We start from the raw sequence: 19,292 nt of genomic DNA on the forward strand, positions 1-19,292 counted from the left end.
AGATAATCTATTGCATATTGAAATTCCTAACAAGTAGATTTTCTGCGAACGAAGAAAAAACTTCATAGTTGCTGACTGAGCGAAAAAAAATTCCGCGAGATTTGATGAACATGGGATGTAGGTCAAATGGTAGAGCGCCCACTTATCAAGCCAGAAGTACGGGGAGCAATACCCCGCATCTCCAAAGTTAAGGACATCGAGTTTTTAATTAACTTTCTTCAGAAAACTACTGAAAATTGAAATCTTATACAAGAATTACCTTCCCAGAAAATTTATAACCTCTTGTTTGCCGACTGTAACAAAAGCTTCCTCGACAGTTCTAAATTATGGGGATGTAGCTCAAATGGTTGAGCTCTCGCTTTGCATGCGAGAGGTACGGGGATCGATGCCCCGGATCTCAAAAGCTAAAGCCACTCATCAAATGGTAATCACTATCTCCAGATAATCTATTGCATATTGAAATTCCTAACAAGTAGATTTTCTGCGAACGAAAAGAAAACTTCATAGTTGCTGACTAAGCGAAAAAAATTTCGCGAGAATTGATAAACATGAGATGTAGGTCAAATGGTACAGCGCCTACTTAGCAAGCCAGAAGTACGGGGAGCAATACCCCGCATCTCCGAAGTTAAGGACATCGAGCAATTAATTAACCTTCTTCAGAAAACTACTGAATATTGAAGTCTTATACAAGAAATACCTTCCAAGAAAAATTTTAACCTCTTGTTTGCCGACTGAAACAAAAGCTTCCTCGACAGTTATAAATCATGGGGATGTAGCTCAAATGGTAGAGCGCTCGCTTAGCATGCGAGAGGTACGGGGATCAATGCCCCGCATCTACAAATCTAAAGTCACTAATCAAATGGTAATCACTATCTCCAGATAATCTATTGCATATTGAAATTCCTAACAAGTAGATTTTCTGCGAACGAAAACAAAAAGTTCATAGTTGCTGACTAAGCGAAAAAAAATTCCGCGACATTTGATAAACATGGGATGTAGGTCAAATGGTAAAGCGCCCACTTATCAAGCCAGAAGTACGGGGAGCACTACCCCGCATCTCCAAAGTGAAGCACATCGAGTATTTAATTAACTTTCTTCAGAAAACTACTGAATATTGAAATCCTATACAAGAAATACCTTCCCAGAAAATTCATAACCTCTTGTTTGCCGACTGAAACAAAAGCTTACTCGACAGTTCTAAACTATGGGGATGTAGCTCAAATGGTAGAGCGCTTGCTTTGCATGCGAGAGGTACGGGGATCAATGCCCCGAATCTCCAAAACTTGAGTCACTCATCAAATGGTAATCACTATCTCCAGATAATCTATTGCATATTGAAATTCCTAACAAGTAGATATTCTGCGAACGAAGAAAAAACTTCATAGTTGCTGACTGAGCGAAAAAAAACTTCCGCGAGATTTGATAAACATGGGATGTAGGTCAAATGGAAGAGCGCCCACTTATCAAGCCAGAAGTACGGGGAGAAATACCCCGCATCTCCAAAGTTAAGGACATCGAGTTTTTAATTAACTTTCTTCAGAAAACTACTGAATATTGAAATCTTATACAAAAAATACCTTCCCAGAAAATTTATAACCTCTTGTTTGCGGACTGAAACAAAAGCTTCCTCGACAGTTATAATTCATGGGGATGTAGCTCAAATGGTAGAGCGCTCGCTTAGCATGCGAGAGGTACGGGGATCAATGCCCCGCATCTCCAAAACTTGAGTCACTCATCAAATGGTAATCACTATCTCCAGATAATCTATTGCATTTTGAAATTCCTAACAAGTAGATTTTCTGCGAACGAAAAGAAAAACTTCATAGTTGCTGACTGAGCGAAAAAAAACTTCCGCGAGATTTGATAAACATGGGATGTAGGTCAAATGGAAGAGCGCCCACTTATCAAGCCAGAAGTACGGGGAGAAATACCCCGCATCTCCAAAGTTAAGGACATCGAGTTTTTAATTAACTTTCTTCAGAAAACTACTGAATATTGAAATCTTATACAAAAAATACCTTCCCAGAAAATTTATAACCTCTTGTTTGCCGACTGTAACAAAAGCTTCCTCGACAGTTCTAAATTATGGGGATGTAGCTCAAATGGTTGAGCTCTCGATTTGCATGCGAGAGGTACGGGGATCGATGCCCCGCATCTCCAAAGCTAAAGCCACTCATCAAATGGTAATCACTATCTCCAGATAATCTATTGCATTTTGAAATTCCTAACAAGTAGATTTTCTGCGAACGAAAAGAAAAACTTCATAGTTGCTGACTAAGCGAAAAAAATTTCGCGAGAATTGATAAACATCGGATGTAGGTCAAATGGAAGAGCGCCCACTTATCAAGCCAGAAGTACGGGGAGCAATACCCCGCATCTCCAAAGTTAAGGACATCGAGTTTTTAATTAACTTTCTTCAGAAAACTACTGAAAATTGAAATCTTATACAAGAATTACCTTCCCAGAAAATTTATAAACTCTTGTTTGCCGATTGAAACAAAAGCTTCCTCGACAGTTATAATTCATGGGGATGTAGCTCAAATGGTAGAGCGCTCGCTTAGCTTGCGAGAGGTACGGGGATCAATGCCCCGCAGCTCCAAAACTTGAGTCACTCATCAAATGGTAATCACTATTTCCAGATAATCTATTGCATATTGAAATTCCTAACAAGTAGATTTTCTGCGAACGAAAAGAAAAACTTCATAATTGCTGACTAAGGGAAAAAAAATTCCGCGAGATTTGATAAACATGGGATGTAGGTCAAATGGAAGAGCGCCCACTTATCAAGCCAGAAGTACGGGGAGCAATACCCCGCATCTCCAAAGTTAAGGACATCGAGTTTTTAATTAACTTTCTTCAGAAAACTACTGTATATTGAAATCTTATACAAGAAATACCTTTCACAGAAAATTTATAACCTCTTGTTTGCCAACTGTAACAAAAGCTTCCTCGACAGTTCTAAATTATGGGGATGTAGCTCAAATGGTTGAGCTCTCGCTTTGCATGCGAAAGGTACGGGGATCGATGCCCCGCATCTCCAATGCTAAAGCGACTTATCAAATGGTAATCACTATCTCCAGATAATCTATTGCATATTGAAATTCCTAACAAGTAGATTTTCTGCGAACGAAAAGAAAAACTTCATAGTTGCTGACTAAGCGAAAAAAATTTCGCGAGAAATGATAAACATGGGATGTAGGTCAAATGGTAGAGCGCCTACTTAGCAAGCCAGAAGTACGGGGAGCAATACCCCGCATCTCCGAAGTCAAGGAAATCGAGCAATTTTTTAACCTTCTTCAGAAAACTACTGAATATTGAAGTCTTATACAAGAAATACCTTCCAAGAAAAATTTTAACCTCTTGTTTGCCGACTGAAACAAAAGCTTCCTCGACAGTTATAAATCATGGGGATGTAGCTCAAATGGTAGAGCGCTCGCTTAGCATGCGAGAGGTACGGGGATCAATGCCCCGCATCTCCAAATCTAAAGTCACTCATCAAATGGTAATCACTATCTCCAGATAATCTATTGCATATTGAAATTCCTAACAAGTAGATTTTCTGCGAACGAAAAGAAAAACTTCATAGTTGCTGACTAAGCGAAAAAAAATTCCGCGACATTTGATAAACATGGGATGTAGGTCAAATGGTAAAGCGCCCACTTATCAAGCCAGAAGTACGGGGAGCACTACCCCGCATCTCCAAAGTTAAGCACATCGAGTATTTAATTACCTTCTTCAGAAAATTACTGAATATTGAAATCCTATACAAGAAATACCTTCCCAGAAAACTTATAACCTCTTGTTTGCCGACTGAAACAAAAAAAGTTTCCTCGACAGTTCTAAACTATGGGGATGTAGCTCAAATGGTAGAGCGCTCACTTAGCATGCGAGAAGTAGGGTGATCGATGCCCCGGATCTCCAAAACTAGAGCCACTCATTAAATGGTAATCACTATCTCCAGATAATCTATTGCATATTGAAATTCCTAATAAGTAGATTTTCTGCGAACGAAAAGAAAAATTTCATAGTTGCTGACTAAGCGAAAAAAATTCCGCGACATTTGATAAACATGGGATGTAGGTCAAATGGTGAAGCGCCCACTTATCAAGCCAGAAGTACGGGGAGCACTACCCCGCATCTCCAAAGTTAAGCACATCGAGTATTTAATTAACTTTCATCAGAAAACTACTGAATATTGAAATCCTATACAAGAAATACCTTCCCAGAAAATTCATAACCTCTTGTTTGCCGACTGAAACAAAAGCTTCCTCGACAGCTCTAAACTATGGGGATGTAGCTCAAATGGTAGAGCGCTTGCTTCGCATGCGAGAGGTACGGGGATCGATGCCCCGGATTTTCAAAACTAGAGCCACTTATCAAAAAGGTAATCACTATCTCCAGATAATCTATTGCATATTGAAATTCCTAACAAGTAGATTTTCTGCGAACGAAAAGAAAAACTTCATAGTTGCTGACTAAGCGAAAAAAAATTCCGCGACATTTGATAAACATGGGATGTAGGTCAAATGGTAAAGCGCCCACTTATCAAGCCAGAAGTACGGGGAGCACTACCCCGCATCTCCAAAGTTAAGCACATCGAGTATTTAATTACCTTCTTCAGAAAATTACTGAATATTGAAATCCTATACAAGAAATACCTTCCCAGAAAACTTATAACCTCTTGTTTGCCGACTGAAACAAAAAAAGTTTCCTCGACAGTTCTACACTATGGGGATGTAGCTCAAATGGTAGAGCGCTCACTTAGCATGCGAGAAGTAGGGTGATCGATGCCCCGGATCTCCAAAACTAGAGCCACTCATTAAATGGTAATCACTATCTCCAGATAATCTATTGCATATTGAAATTCCTAATAAGTAGATTTTCTGCGAACGAAAAGAAAAATTTCATAGTTGCTGACTAAGCGAAAAAAATTCCGCGACATTTGATAAACATGGGATGTAGGTCAAATGGTGAAGCGCCCACTTATCAAGCCAGAAGTACGGGGAGCACTACCCCGCATCTCCAAAGTTAAGCACATCGAGTATTTAATTAACTTTCATCAGAAAACTACTGAATATTGAAATCCTATACAAGAAATACCTTCCCAGAAAATTCATAACCTCTTGTTTGCCGACTGAAACAAAAGCTTCCTCGACAGTTCTAAACTATGGGGATGTAGCTCAAATGGTAGAGCGCTTGCTTCGCATGCGAGAGGTACGGGGATCGATGCCCCGGATTTTCAAAACTAGAGCCACTTATCAAAAAGGTAATCACTATCTCCAGATAATCTATTGCATATTGAAATTCCTATCAAGTAGATTTTCTGCGAACGAAGAAAAAACTTCATAGTTGCTGACTGAGCGAAAAAAAATTCCGCGAGATTTGATGAACATGGGATGTAGGTCAAATGGTAGAGCGCCCACTTATCAAGCCAGAAGTACGGGGAGCAATACCCCGCATCTCCAAAGTTAAGGACATCGAGTTTTTAATTAACTTTCTTCAGAAAACTACTGAATATTGAAATCTTATACAAGAAATACCTTCCCAGAAAATTTATAATCTCTTGTTTGCCGACTGAAACAAAAGCTTCCTCGACAGTTCTAAATTATGGGGATGTAGCTCAAATGGTAGAGCGCTCGCTTTGCATGCGAGAGGTACGGGAATCGATGCCCCGCATCTCCAAATCTAAAGTCACTCATCAAATGGTAATCACTATCTCCAGATAATCTATTGCATATTGAAATTCCTAACAATTAGATTTTCTGCGAACGAAGAAAAAACTTCATAGTTGCTGACTGAGCGAAAAATAATTTCGCGAGAAATGATAAACATGGGATGTAGGTCAAATGGTAGAGCGCCTACTTAGCAAGCCAGAAGTACGGGGAGCAATACCCCGCATCTCCGAAGTCAAGGACATCGAGCAATTAATTAACCTTCTTCAGAAAACTACTGAATATTGAAGTCTTATACAAGAAATACCTTCCAAGAAAAATTTTAACCTCTTGTTTGCCGACTGAAACAAAAGCTTCCTCGACAGTTATAAATCATGGGGATGTAGCTCAAATGGTAGAGCGCTCGCTTAGCATGCGAGAGGTACGGGGATCAATGCCGCGCATCTCCAAAACTAGAGCCACTCATTAAATGGTAATCACTATCTCCAGATAATCTTTTGCATATTGAAATTCCTAATAAGTAGATTTTCTGCGAACGAAAAGAAAAACTTCATAGTTGCTGACTAAGCGAAAAAAAATTCCGCGACATTTGATAAACATGGGATGTAGGTCAAATGGTGAAGCGCCCACTTATCAAGCCAGAAGTACGGGGAGCACTACCCCGCATCTCCAAAGTTAAGCACATCGAGTATTTAATTAACTTTCTTCAGAAAACTACTGAATATTGAAATCCTATACAAGAAATACCTTCCCAGAAAATTCATAACCTCTTGTTTGCCGACTGAAACAAAAGCTTCCTCGACAGTTCTAAATTATGGGGATGTAGCTCAAATGGTAGAGCGCTCGCTTTGCATGCGAGGGGTACGGGATCGATGCCCCGCATCTCCAAAACTAGAGCCACTCATCAAATGGTAATCTCTATCTCCAGATAATCTATTGCATATTGAAATTCCTATCAAGTAGATTTTCTGCGAACGAAGAAAAAACTTCATAGTTGCTGACTGAGCGAAAAAAAATTCCGCGAGATTTGATGAACATGGGATGTAGGTCAAATGGTAGAGCGCCCACTTATCAAGCCAGAAGTACGGGGAGCAATACCCCGCATCTCCAACGTTAATGACATCGAGTTTTTAATTAACTTTCTTCAGAAAACTACTGAATATTGAAATCTTATACAAGAAATACCTTCCCAGAAAATTTATAATCTCTTGTTTGCCGACTGAAACAAAAGCTTCCTCGACAGTTCTAAATTATGGGGATGTAGCTCAAATGGTAGAGCGCTCGCTTTGCATGCGAGGGGTACGGGATCGATGCCCCGCATCTCCAAAACTAGAGCCACTCATCAAATGGTAATCTCTATCTCCAGATAATCTATTGCATATTGAAATTCCTATCAAGTAGATTTTCTGCGAACGAAGAAAAAACTTCATAGTTGCTGACTGAGCGAAAAAAAATTCCGCGAGATTTGATGAACATGGGATGTAGGTCAAATGGTAGAGCGCCCACTTATCAAGCCAGAAGTACGGGGAGCAATACCCCGCATCTCCAACGTTAATGACATCGAGTTTTTAATTAACTTTCTTCAGAAAACTACTGAATATTGAAATCTTATACAAGAAATACCTTCCCAGAAAATTTATAATCTCTTGTTTGCCGACTGAAACAAAAGCTTCCTCGACAGTTCTAAATTATGGGGATGTAGCTCAAATGGTAGAGCGCTCGCTTTGCATGCGAGGGGTACGGGTTCGATGCCCCGCATCTCCAAAACTAGAGCCACTCATCAAATGGTAATCTCTATCTCCAGATAATCTATTGCATATTGAAATTCCTAACAAGTAGATTTTCTGCGAACGAAAAGAAAAAGTTCATAGTTGCTGACTAAGCGAAAAAAAACTCCGCGACATTTGATAAACATGGGATGTAGGTCAAATGGTAAAGCGCCCACTTATCAAGCCAGAAGTACGGGGAGCACTACCCCGCATCTCCAAAGTTAAGCACATCGAGTATTTAATTAACTTTCCTCAGAAAACTACTGAATATTGAAATCCTATACAAGAAATACCTTCCCAGAAAATTCATAACCTCTTGTTTGCCGACTGAAACAAAAGCTTACTCGACAGTTCTAAACTATGGGGATGTAGCTCAAATGGTAGAGCGCTTGCTTTGCATGCGAGAGGTACGGGGATCGATGCCCCGGATCTTCAAAACTAGAGCCACTTATCAAAAAGGTAATCACTATCTCCAGATAATCGATTGCATATTGAAATTCCTATCAAGTAGATTTTCAGCGAACGAAAAAAAAACTTCATAGTTGCTGACTGAGCGAAAAAAAAATTCCGCGAGATTTGATGAACATGGGATGTAGGTCAAATGGTAGAGCGCCCACTTATCAAGCCAGAAGTACGGGGAGCAATACCCCGCATCTCCAACGTTAAGGACATCGAGTTTTTAATTAACTTTCTTCAGAAAACTACTGAATATTGAAATCTTATACAAGAAATACCTTCCCAGAAAATTTATAATCTCTTGTTTGCCGACTGAAACAAAAGCTTCCTCGACAGTTCTAAGTTATGGGGATGTAGCTCAAATGGTAGAGCGCTCGCTTTGCATGCGAGAGGTACGGGATCGATGCCCCGCATCTCCAAAACTAGAGCCACTCATCAAATGGTAATCTCTATCTCCAGATAATCTATTGCATATTGAAATTCCTAACAAGTAGATTTTCTGCGAACGAAAAGAAAAAGTTCATAGTTGCTGACTAAGCGAAAAAAAATTCCGCGACATTTGATAAACATGGGATGTAGGTCAAATGGTAAAGCGCCCACTTATCAAGCCAGAAGTACGGGGAGCACTATCCCGCATCTCCAAAGTTAAGCACATCGAGTATTTAATTAACTTTCTTCAGAAAACTACTGAATATTGAAATCCTATACAAGAAATACCTTCCCAGAAAATTCATAACCTCTTGTTTGCCGACTGAAACAAAAGCTTACTCGACAGTTCTAAACTATGGGGATGTAGCTCAAATGGTAGAGCGCTTGCTTTGCATGCGAGAGGTACGGGGATCGATGCCCGGATCTTCAAAACTAGAGCCACTTATCAAAAAGGTAATCACTATCTCCAGATAATCTATTGCATATTGAAATTCCTATCAAGTAGATTTTCAGCGAACGAAAAAAAAACTTCATAGTTGCTGACTGAGCGAAAAAAAAATTCCGCGAGATTTGATAAACATGGGATGTAGGTAAAATGGTAGAGCGCCTACTTAGCAAGCCAGAAGTACGGGGGAGCAATACCCCGCTTCTCCGAAGTTAATGACATCGAACAATTAATTAACTTTCTTCAGAAAACTACTGAATATTGAAGTCTTATACAAGAAATACCTTCCAAGAAAAATTTTAACTTCTTGTTTGCCGACTGAAACAAAAGCTTCCTCGACAGTTATAAATCATGGGGATGTAGCTCAAATGGTAGAGCGCTCGCTTAGCATGCAAGAGGTACGGGGATCAATGCCCCGCATCTCCAAAGCTAGAGCCACTCATCAAATGGTAATCACTATCTCCAGATAATCTATTGCATATTGAAATTCCTAACAAGTAGATTTTCTGCGAACGAAAAGAAAAAATTCATAGTTGCTGACTAAGCCAAAAAAATTTCGCGAGAATTGATAAACATGGGATGTAGGTCAAATGGTAGAGCGCCTACTTAGCAAGCCAGAAGTACGGGGAGCAATACCCCGCATCTCCGAAGTTAAGGACATCGAGCAATTAATTAACCTTCTTCAGAAAACTACTGAATATTGAAGTCTTATACAAGAAATACCTTCCAAGAAAAATTTTAACCTCTTGTTTGCCGACTGAAACAAAAGCTTCCTCGACAGTTAAAAATCATGGGGATGTAGCTCAAATGGTAGAGCGCTCGCTTAGCATGCAAGAGGTACGGGGATCAATGCCCCGCATCTCCAAATCTAGAGTCAGTCATCAAATGGTAATCACTATCTCCAGATAATCTATTGCATATTGAAATTCCTAACAAGTAGATTTTCTGAGAACGAAAAGAAAAACTTCATAGTTGCTGACTAAGCGAAAAAAATTCCGCGAGGTTTGATAAACATGGGATGTAGGTCAATTGGTAGAGCGCCTACTTAGCAAGCCAGAAGTACGGGGGAGCAATACCCCGCTTCTCCGAAGTTAAGGACATCGAACAATTAATTAACTTTCTTCAGAAAACTACTGAATATTGAAGTCTTATACAAGAAATACCTTCCAAGAAAAATTTTAACTTCTTGTTTGCCGACTGAAACAAAAGCTTCCTCGACAGTTATAAATCATGGGGATGTAGCTCAAATGGTAGAGCGCTCGCTTAGCATGCGAGAGGTACGGGGATCAATGCCCCGCATCTCCAAAACTTGAGTCACTCATCAAATGGTAATCACTATCTCCAGATAATCTATTGCATATTGAAATTCCTAACAAGTAGATTTTCTGCGAACGAAAAGAAAAACTTCATAGTTGCTGACTAAGCGAAAATAAATTCCGCGAGATTTGATAAACATGGGATGTAGGTCAAATGGAAGAGCGCCCACTTATCAAGCCAGAAGTACGGGGAGCAATACTCCGCATCTCCAAAGTTAAGGACATCGAGTTTTTAATTAACTTTCTTCAGAAAACTACTGAATATTGAAATCTTATACAAGAAATACCTTCCCAGAAAATTTATAACCTCTTGTTTGCCGACTGAAACAAAAGCTTCCTCGACAGTTATAAATCATGGGGATGTAGCTCAAATGGTAGAGTGCTCGCTTAGCATGCGAGAGGTACGGGGATCAATGCCCCGCATCTTCAAAACTTGAGTCACTCATCAAATGGTAATCACTATCTCCAGATAATCTATTGCATATTGAAATTCCTAACAAGTAGATTTTCTGAGAACGAAAAGAAAAACTTCATAGTTGCTGACTAAGCGAAAAAAATTCCGCGAGGTTTGATAAACATGGGATGTAGGTCAATTGGTAGAGCGCCTACTTAGCAAGCCAGAAGTACGGGGGAGCAATACCCCGCTTCTCCGAAGTTAAGGACATCGAACAATTAATTAACTTTCTTCAGAAAACTACTGAATATTGAAGTCTTATACAAGAAATACCTTCCAAGAAAAATTTTAACTTCTTGTTTGCCGACTGAAACAAAAGCTTCCTCGACAGTTATAAATCATGGGGATGTAGCTCAAATGGTAGAGCGCTCGCTTAGCATGCAAGAGGTACGGGGATCAATGCCCCGCATCTCCAAATCTAGAGTCACTCATCAAATGGTAATCACTATCTCCAGATAATCTATTGCATATTGAAATTCCTAACAAGTAGATTTTCTGAGAACGAAAAGAAAAACTTCATAGTTGCTGACTAAGCGAAAAAAATTCCGCGAGGTTTGATAAACATGGGATGTAGGTCAATTGGTAGAGCGCCTACTTAGCAAGCCAGAAGTACGGGGGAGCAAAACCCCGCTTCTCCGAAGTTAAGGACATCGAACAATTAATTAACTTTCTTCAGAAAACTACTGAATATTGAAGTCTTATACAAGAAATACCTTCCAAGAAAAATTTTAACTTCTTGTTTGCCGACTGAAACAAAAGCTTCCTCGACAGTTATAAATCATGGGGATGTAGCTCAAATGGTAGAGCGCTCGCTTAGCATGCGAGAGGTACGGGGATCAATGCCCCGCATCTCCAAAACTTGAGTCACTCATCAAATGGTAATCACTATCTCCAGATAATCTATTGCATATTGAAATTCCTAACAAGTAGATTTTCTGCGAACGAAAAGAAAAACTTCATAGTTGCTGACTAAGCGAAAATAAATTCCGCGAGATTTGATAAACATGGGATGTAGGTCAAATGGAAGAGCGCCCACTTATCAAGCCAGAAGTACGGGGAGCAATACTCCGCATCTCCAAAGTTAAGGACATCGAGTTTTTAATTAACTTTCTTCAGAAAACTACTGGATATTGAAATCTTATACAAGAAATACCTTCCCAGAAAATTTATAACCTCTTGTTTGCCGACTGAAACAAAAGCTTCCTCGACAGTTATAAATCATGGGGATGTAGCTCAAATGGTAGAGTGCTCGCTTAGCATGCGAGAGGTACGGGGATCAATGCCCCGCATCTTCAAAACTTGAGTCACTCATCAAATGGTAATCACTATCTCCAGATAATCTATTGCATATTGAAATTCCTGACAAGTAGATTTTCTGCGAACGAAAAGAAAAACTTCATAGTTGCTGACTAAGCGAAAAAAAATTCCGCGAGATTTGATAAACATGGGATGTAGGTCCAATGGAAGAGCGCCCACTTATCAAGCCAGAAGTACGGTGAGCAATACCCCGCTTCTCCGAAGTTAAGGACATCGAACAATTAATTAACTTTCTTCAGAAAACTACTGAATATTGAAGTCTTATACAAGAAATACCTTCCAAGAAAAATTTTAACTTCTTGTTTGCCGACTGAAACAAAAGCTTCCTCGACAGTTATAAATCATGGGGATGTAGCTCAAATGGTAGAGCGCTTGCTTAGCATGCGAGAGGTACGGGGATCAATAACCCGCATCTCCAAAACTTGAGTCACGCATCAAATGGTAATCACTATCTCCAGATAATCTATTGCATATTGAATTTCCTAACAAGTAGATTTTCTGCGAACGAAAAGAAAAACTTCATAGTTGCTGACTAAGCGAAAAAAAATTCCGCGAGATTTGATAAACATGGGATGTAGGTCAAATGGAAGAGCGCCCACTTATCAAGCCAGAAGTACGGGGAGCAATACTCCGCATCTCCAAAGTTAAGGACATCGAGTTTTTAATTAACTTTCTTCAGAAAACTACTGAATATTGAAATCTTATACAAGAAATACCTTCCCAGAAAATTTATAACCTCTTGTTTGCCGACTGAAACAAAAGCTTCCTCGACAGTTATAAATCATGGGGATGTAGCTCAAATGGTAGAGTGCTCGCTTAGCATGCGAGAGGTACGGGGATCAATGCCCCGCATCTTCAAAACTTGAGTCACTCATCAAATGGTAATCACTATCTCCAGATAATCTATTGCATATTGAAATTCCTAACAAGTAGATTTTCTGAGAACGAAAAGAAAAACTTCATAGTTGCTGACTAAGCGAAAAAAATTCCGCGAGGTTTGATAAACATGGGATGTAGGTCAATTGGTAGAGCGCCTACTTAGCAAGCCAGAAGTACGGGGGAGCAATACCCCGCTTCTCCGAAGTTAAGGACATCGAACAATTAATTAACTTTCTTCAGAAAACTACTGAATATTGAAGTCTTATACAAGAAATACCTTCCAAGAAAAATTTTAACTTCTTGTTTGCCGACTGAAACAAAAGCTTCCTCGACAGTTAACAAATCATGGGGATGTAGCTCAAATGGTAGAGCGCTCGCTTAGCATGCAAGAGGTACGGGGATCAATGCCCCGCATCTCCAAATCTAGAGTCAGTCATCAAATGGTAATCACTATCTCCAGATAATCTATTGCATATTGAAATTCCTAACAAGTAGATTTTCTGAGAACGAAAAGAAAAACTTCATAGTTGCTGACTAAGCGAAAAAAATTCCGCGAGGTTTGATAAACATGGGATGTAGGTCAATTGGTAGAGCGCCTACTTAGCAAGCCAGAAGTACGGGGGAGCAATACCCCGCTTCTCCGAAGTTAAGGACATCGAACAATTAATTAACTTTCTTCAGAAAACTACTGAATATTGAAGTCTTATACAAGAAATACCTTCCAAGAAAAATTTTAACTTCTTGTTTGCCGACTGAAACAAAAGCTTCCTCGACAGTTATAAATCATGGGGATGTAGCTCAAATGGTAGAGCGCTCGCTTAGCATGCGAGAGGTACGGGGATCAATGCCCCGCATCTCCAAAACTTGAGTCACTCATCAAATGGTAATCACTATCTCCAGATAATCTATTGCATATTGAAATTCCTAACAAGTAGATTTTCTGCGAACGAAAAGAAAAACTTCATAGTTGCTGACTAAGCGAAAATAAATTCCGCGAGATTTGATAAACATGGGATGTAGGTCAAATGGAAGAGCGCCCACTTATCAAGCCAGAAGTACGGGGAGCAATACTCCGCATCTCCAAAGTTAAGGACATCGAGTTTTTAATTAACTTTCTTCAGAAAACTACTGAATATTGAAATCTTATACAAGAAATACCTTCCCAGAAAATTTATAACCTCTTGTTTGCCGACTGAAACAAAAGCTTCCTCGACAGTTATAAATCATGGGGATGTAGCTCAAATGGTAGAGTGCTCGCTTAGCATGCGAGAGGTACGGGGATCAATGCCCCGCATCTTCAAAACTTGAGTCACTCATCAAATGGTAATCACTATCTCCAGATAATCTATTGCATATTGAAATTCCTAACAAGTAGATTTTCTGAGAACGAAAAGAAAAACTTCATAGTTGCTGACTAAGCGAAAAAAATTCCGCGAGGTTTGATAAACATGGGATGTAGGTCAATTGGTAGAGCGCCTACTTAGCAAGCCAGAAGTACGGGGGAGCAATACCCCGCTTCTCCGAAGTTAAGGACATCGAACAATTAATTAACTTTCTTCAGAAAACTACTGAATATTGAAGTCTTATACAAGAAATACCTTCCAAGAAAAATTTTAACTTCTTGTTTGCCGACTGAAACAAAAGCTTCCTCGACAGTTATAAATCATGGGGATGTAGCTCAAATGGTAGAGCGCTCGCTTAGCATGCAAGAGGTACGGGGATCAATGCCCCGCATCTCCAAATCTAGAGTCACTCATCAAATGGTAATCACTATCTCCAGATAATCTATTGCATATTGAAATTCCTAACAAGTAGATTTTCTGAGAACGAAAAGAAAAACTTCATAGTTGCTGACTAAGCGAAAAAAATTCCGCGAGGTTTGATAAACATGGGATGTAGGTCAATTGGTAGAGCGCCTACTTAGCAAGCCAGAAGTACGGGGGAGCAAAACCCCGCTTCTCCGAAGTTAAGGACATCGAACAATTAATTAACTTTCTTCAGAAAACTACTGAATATTGAAGTCTTATACAAGAAATACCTTCCAAGAAAAATTTTAACTTCTTGTTTGCCGACTGAAACAAAAGCTTCCTCGACAGTTATAAATCATGGGGATGTAGCTCAAATGGTAGAGCGCTCGCTTAGCATGCGAGAGGTACGGGGATCAATGCCCCGCATCTCCAAAACTTGAGTCACTCATCAAATGGTAATCACTATCTCCAGATATTCTATTGCATATTGAAATTCCTAACAAGTAGATTTTCTGCGAACGAAAAGAAAAACTTCATAGTTGCTGACTAAGCGAAAATAAATTCCGCGAGATTTGATAAACATGGGATGTAGGTCAAATGGAAGAGCGCCCACTTATCAAGCCAGAAGTACGGGGAGCAATACTCCGCATCTCCAAAGTTAAGGACATCGAGTTTTTAATTAACTTTCTTCAGAAAACTACTGGATATTGAAATCTTATACAAGAAATACCTTCCCAGAAAATTTATAACCTCTTGTTTGCCGACTGAAACAAAAGCTTCCTCGACAGTTATAAATCATGGGGATGTAGCTCAAATGGTAGAGTGCTCGCTTAGCATGCGAGAGGTACGGGGATCAATGCCCCGCATCTTCAAAACTTGAGTCACTCATCAAATGGTAATCACTATCTCCAGATAATCTATTGCATATTGAAATTCCTGACAAGTAGATTTTCTGCGAACGAAAAGAAAAACTTCATAGTTGCTGACTAAGCGAAAAAAAATTCCGCGAGATTTGATAAACATGGGATGTAGGTCCAATGGAAGAGCGCCCACTTATCAAGCCAGAAGTACGGTGAGCAATACCCCGCTTCTCCGAAGTTAAGGACATCGAACAATTAATTAACTTTCTTCAGAAAACTACTGAATATTGAAGTCTTATACAAGAAATACCTTCCAAGAAAAATTTTAACTTCTTGTTTGCCGACTGAAACAAAAGCTTCCTCGACAGTTATAAATCATGGGGATGTAGCTCAAATGGTAGAGCGCTTGCTTAGCATGCGAGAGGTACGGGGATCAATGACCCGCATCTCCAAAACTTGAGTCACGCATCAAATGGTAATCACTATCTCCAGATAATCTATTGCATATTGAATTTCCTAACAAGTAGATTTTCTGCGAACGAAAAGAAAAACTTCATAGTTGCTGACTAAGCGAAAAAAAATTCCGCGAGATTTGATAAACATGGGATGTAGGTCAAATGGAAGAGCGCCCACTTATCAAGCCAGAAGTACGGGGAGCAATACTCCGCATCTCCAAAGTTAAGGACATCGAGTTTTTAATTAACTTTCTTCAGAAAACTACTGAATATTGAAATCTTATACAAGAAATACCTTCCCAGAAAATTTATAACCTCTTGTTTGCCGACTGAAACAAAAGCTTCCTCGACAGTTATAAATCATGGGGATGTAGCGCAAATGGTAGAGCGCTCGCTTAGCATGCGAGAGGTACGGGGATCAATGCCCCGCATCTCCAAAACTTGAGTCACTCATCAAATGGTAATCACTATCTCCAGATAATCTATTGCATATTGAAATTCCTGACAAGTAGATTTTCTGCGAACGAAAAGAAAAACTTCATAGTTGCTGACTAAGCGAAAAAAAATTCCGCGAGATTTGATAAACATGGGATGTAGGTCCAATGGAAGAGCGCCCACTTATCAAGCCAGAAGTACGGGGAGCAATACCCCGCTTCTCCGAAGTTAAGGACATCGAACAATTAATTAACTTTCTTCAGAAAACTACTGAATATTGAAGTCTTATACAAGAAATACCTTCCAAGAAAAATTTTAACTTCTTGTTTGCCGACTGAAACAAAAGCTTCCTCGACAGTTATAAATCATGGGGATGTAGCTCAAATGGTAGAGCGCTTGCTTAGCATGCGAGAGGTACGGGGATCAATGCCCCGCATCTCCAAAACTTGAGTCACTCATCAAATGGTAATCACTATCTCCAGATAATCTATTGCATATTGAAATTCTGCGAACAAAAAGAAAAACTTCATAGTTGCTGACTAAGCGAAAAAAAATTCCGCGAGATTTGATAAACATGGGATGTAGGTCAAATGGAAGAGCGCCCACTTATCAAGCCAGAAGTACGGGGAGCAATACTCCGCATCTCCAAAGTTAAGGACATCGAGTTTTTAATTAACTTTCTTCAGAAAACTACTGAATATTGAAATCTTAAACAAGAAATACCTTCCCAGAAAATTTATAACCTCTTGTTTGCCGACTGAAACAAAAGCTTCCTCGACAGTTATAAATCATGGGGATGTAGCTCAAATGGTAGAGCGCTCGCTTAGCATGCGAGAGGTACGGGGATCAATGCCCCGCATCTCCAAAACTTGAGTCACTCATCAAATGGTAATCACTATCTCCAGATAATCTATTGCATATTGAAATTCCTGACAAGTAGATTTTCTGCGAACGAAAAGAAAAACTTCATAGTTGCTGACTAAGCGAAAAAAAATTCCGCGAGATTTGATAAACATGGGATGTAGGTCCAATGGAAGAGCGCCCACTTATCAAGCCAGAAGTACGGGGAGCAATACCCCGCTTCTCCGAAGTTAAGGACATCGAACAATTAATTAACTTTCTTCAGAAAACTACTGAATATTGAAGTCTTATACAAGAAATACCTTCCAAGAAAAATTTTAACTTCTTGTTTGCCGACTGAAACAAAAGCTTCCTCGACAGTTATAAATCATGGGGATGTAGCTCAAATGGTAGAGCGCTTGCTTAGCATGCGAGAGGTACGGGGATCAATGCCCCGCATCTCCAAAACTTGAGTCACGCATCAAATGGTAATCACTATCTCCAGATAATCTATTGCATATTGAATTTCCTAACAAGTAGATTTTCTGCGAACGAAAAGAAAAACTTCATAGTTGCTGACTAAGCGAAAAAAAATTCCGCGAGATTTGATAAACATGGGATGTAGGTCAAATGGAAGAGCGCCCACTTATCAAGCCAGAAGTACGGGGAGCAATACTCCGCATCTCCAAAGTTACGGACATCGAGTTTTTAATTAACTTTCTTCAGAAAACTACTGAATATTGAAGTCTTATACAAGAAATACCTTCCAAGAAAAATTTTAACTTCTTGTTTGCCGACTGAAACAAAAGCTTCCTCGACAGTTATAAATCATGGGGATGTAGCTCAAATGGTAGAGCGCTTGCTTAGCATGCGAGAGGTATGGGGATCAATGCCCCGCATCTCCAAAACTTGAGTCACTCATCAAATGGTAATCACTATCTCCAGATAATCTATTGCATATTGAAATTCCTGACAAGTAGATTTTCTGCGAACGAAAAGAAAAACTTCATAGTTGCTGACTAAGCGAAAAAAAATTCCGCGAGATTTGATAAACATGGGATGTAGGTCCAATGGAAGAGCGCCCACTTATCAAGCCAGAAGTACGGGGAGCAATACCCCGCTTCTCCGAAGTTAAGGACATCGAACAATTAATTAACTTTCTTCAGAAAACTACTGAATATTGAAGTCTTATACAAGAAATACCTTCCAAGAAAAATTTTAACTTCTTGTTTGCCGACTGAAACAAAAGCTTCCTCGACAGTTATAAATCATGGGGATGTAGCTCAAATGGTAGAGCGCTTGCTTAGCATGCGAGAGGTACGGGGATCAATGCCCCGCATCTCCAAAACTTGAGTCACTCATCAAATGGTAATCACTATCTCCAGATAATCTATTGCATATTGAAATTCTGCGAACAAAAAGAAAAACTTCATAGTTGCTGACTAAGCGAAAAAAAATTCCGCGAGATTTGATAAACATGGGATGTAGGTCAAATGGAAGAGCGCCCACTTATCAAGCCAGAAGTACGGGGAGCAATACTCCGCATCTCCAAAGTTAAGGACATCGAGTTTTTAATTAACTTTCTTCAGAAAACTACTGAATATTGAAATCTTATACAAGAAATACCTTCCCAGAAAATTTATAACCTCTTGTTTGCCGACTGAAACAAAAGCTTCCTCGACAGTTATAAATCATGGGGATGTAGCTCAAATGGTAGAGCGCTCGCTTAGCATGCGAGAGGTACGGGGATCAATGCCCCGCATCTCCAAAACTTGAGTCACTCATCAAATGGTAATCACTATCTCCAGATAATCTATTGCATATTGAAATTCCTGACAAGTAGATTTTCTGCGAACGAAAAGAAAAACTTCATAGTTGCTGACTAAGCGAAAAAAAATTCCGCGAGATTTGATAAACATGGGATGTAGGTCCAATGGAAGAGCGCCCACTTATCAAGCCAGAAGTACGGGGAGCAATACCCCGCTTCTCCGAAGTTAAGGACATCGAACAATTAATTAACTTTCTTCAGAAAACTACTGAATATTGAAGTCTTATACAAGAAATACCTTCCAAGAAAAATTTTAACTTCTTGTTTGCCGACTGAAACAAAAGCTTCCTCGACAGTTATAAATCATGGGGATGTAGCTCAAATGGTAGAGCGCTTGCTTAGCATGCGAGAGGTACGGGGATCAATGCCCCGCATCTCCAAAACTTGAG

The 19,292-nt window shown here is 39.6% G+C and overlaps 1 protein-coding gene and 8 non-coding genes across 9 annotated transcripts in view; all 9 read left to right on the top strand.

Moving 5' to 3' along the window:
- Positions 1-19,292, top strand: part of LOC134851617 (uncharacterized) — a 168,142-nt gene that overhangs the window by 101,245 nt on the left and 47,605 nt on the right. The window lies entirely within an intron of this gene.
- Trnaa-agc (transfer RNA alanine (anticodon AGC)) lies at positions 1,647-1,719 on the top strand. The gene has a single exon. It is a non-coding gene; the product is annotated as a tRNA-Ala (tRNA).
- Trnaa-agc (transfer RNA alanine (anticodon AGC)) lies at positions 3,407-3,479 on the top strand. The gene has a single exon. It is a non-coding gene; the product is annotated as a tRNA-Ala (tRNA).
- Trnaa-agc (transfer RNA alanine (anticodon AGC)) lies at positions 10,004-10,076 on the top strand. Its single transcript has one exon. It is a non-coding gene; the product is annotated as a tRNA-Ala (tRNA).
- Positions 11,324-11,396, top strand: Trnaa-agc (transfer RNA alanine (anticodon AGC)). Its single transcript has one exon. It is a non-coding gene; the product is annotated as a tRNA-Ala (tRNA).
- Trnaa-agc (transfer RNA alanine (anticodon AGC)) lies at positions 13,525-13,597 on the top strand. The gene has a single exon. It is a non-coding gene; the product is annotated as a tRNA-Ala (tRNA).
- On the top strand, positions 14,845-14,917 carry Trnaa-agc (transfer RNA alanine (anticodon AGC)). The gene has a single exon. It is a non-coding gene; the product is annotated as a tRNA-Ala (tRNA).
- On the top strand, positions 17,028-17,100 carry Trnaa-agc (transfer RNA alanine (anticodon AGC)). Its single transcript has one exon. It is a non-coding gene; the product is annotated as a tRNA-Ala (tRNA).
- On the top strand, positions 18,771-18,843 carry Trnaa-agc (transfer RNA alanine (anticodon AGC)). The gene has a single exon. It is a non-coding gene; the product is annotated as a tRNA-Ala (tRNA).

Source organism: Symsagittifera roscoffensis, chromosome 7 (genome assembly GCF_963678635.1).
Source record: "Symsagittifera roscoffensis chromosome 7, txSymRosc1.1, whole genome shotgun sequence".
Lineage (NCBI taxonomy): Eukaryota > Metazoa > Xenacoelomorpha > Acoela > Convolutidae > Symsagittifera > Symsagittifera roscoffensis.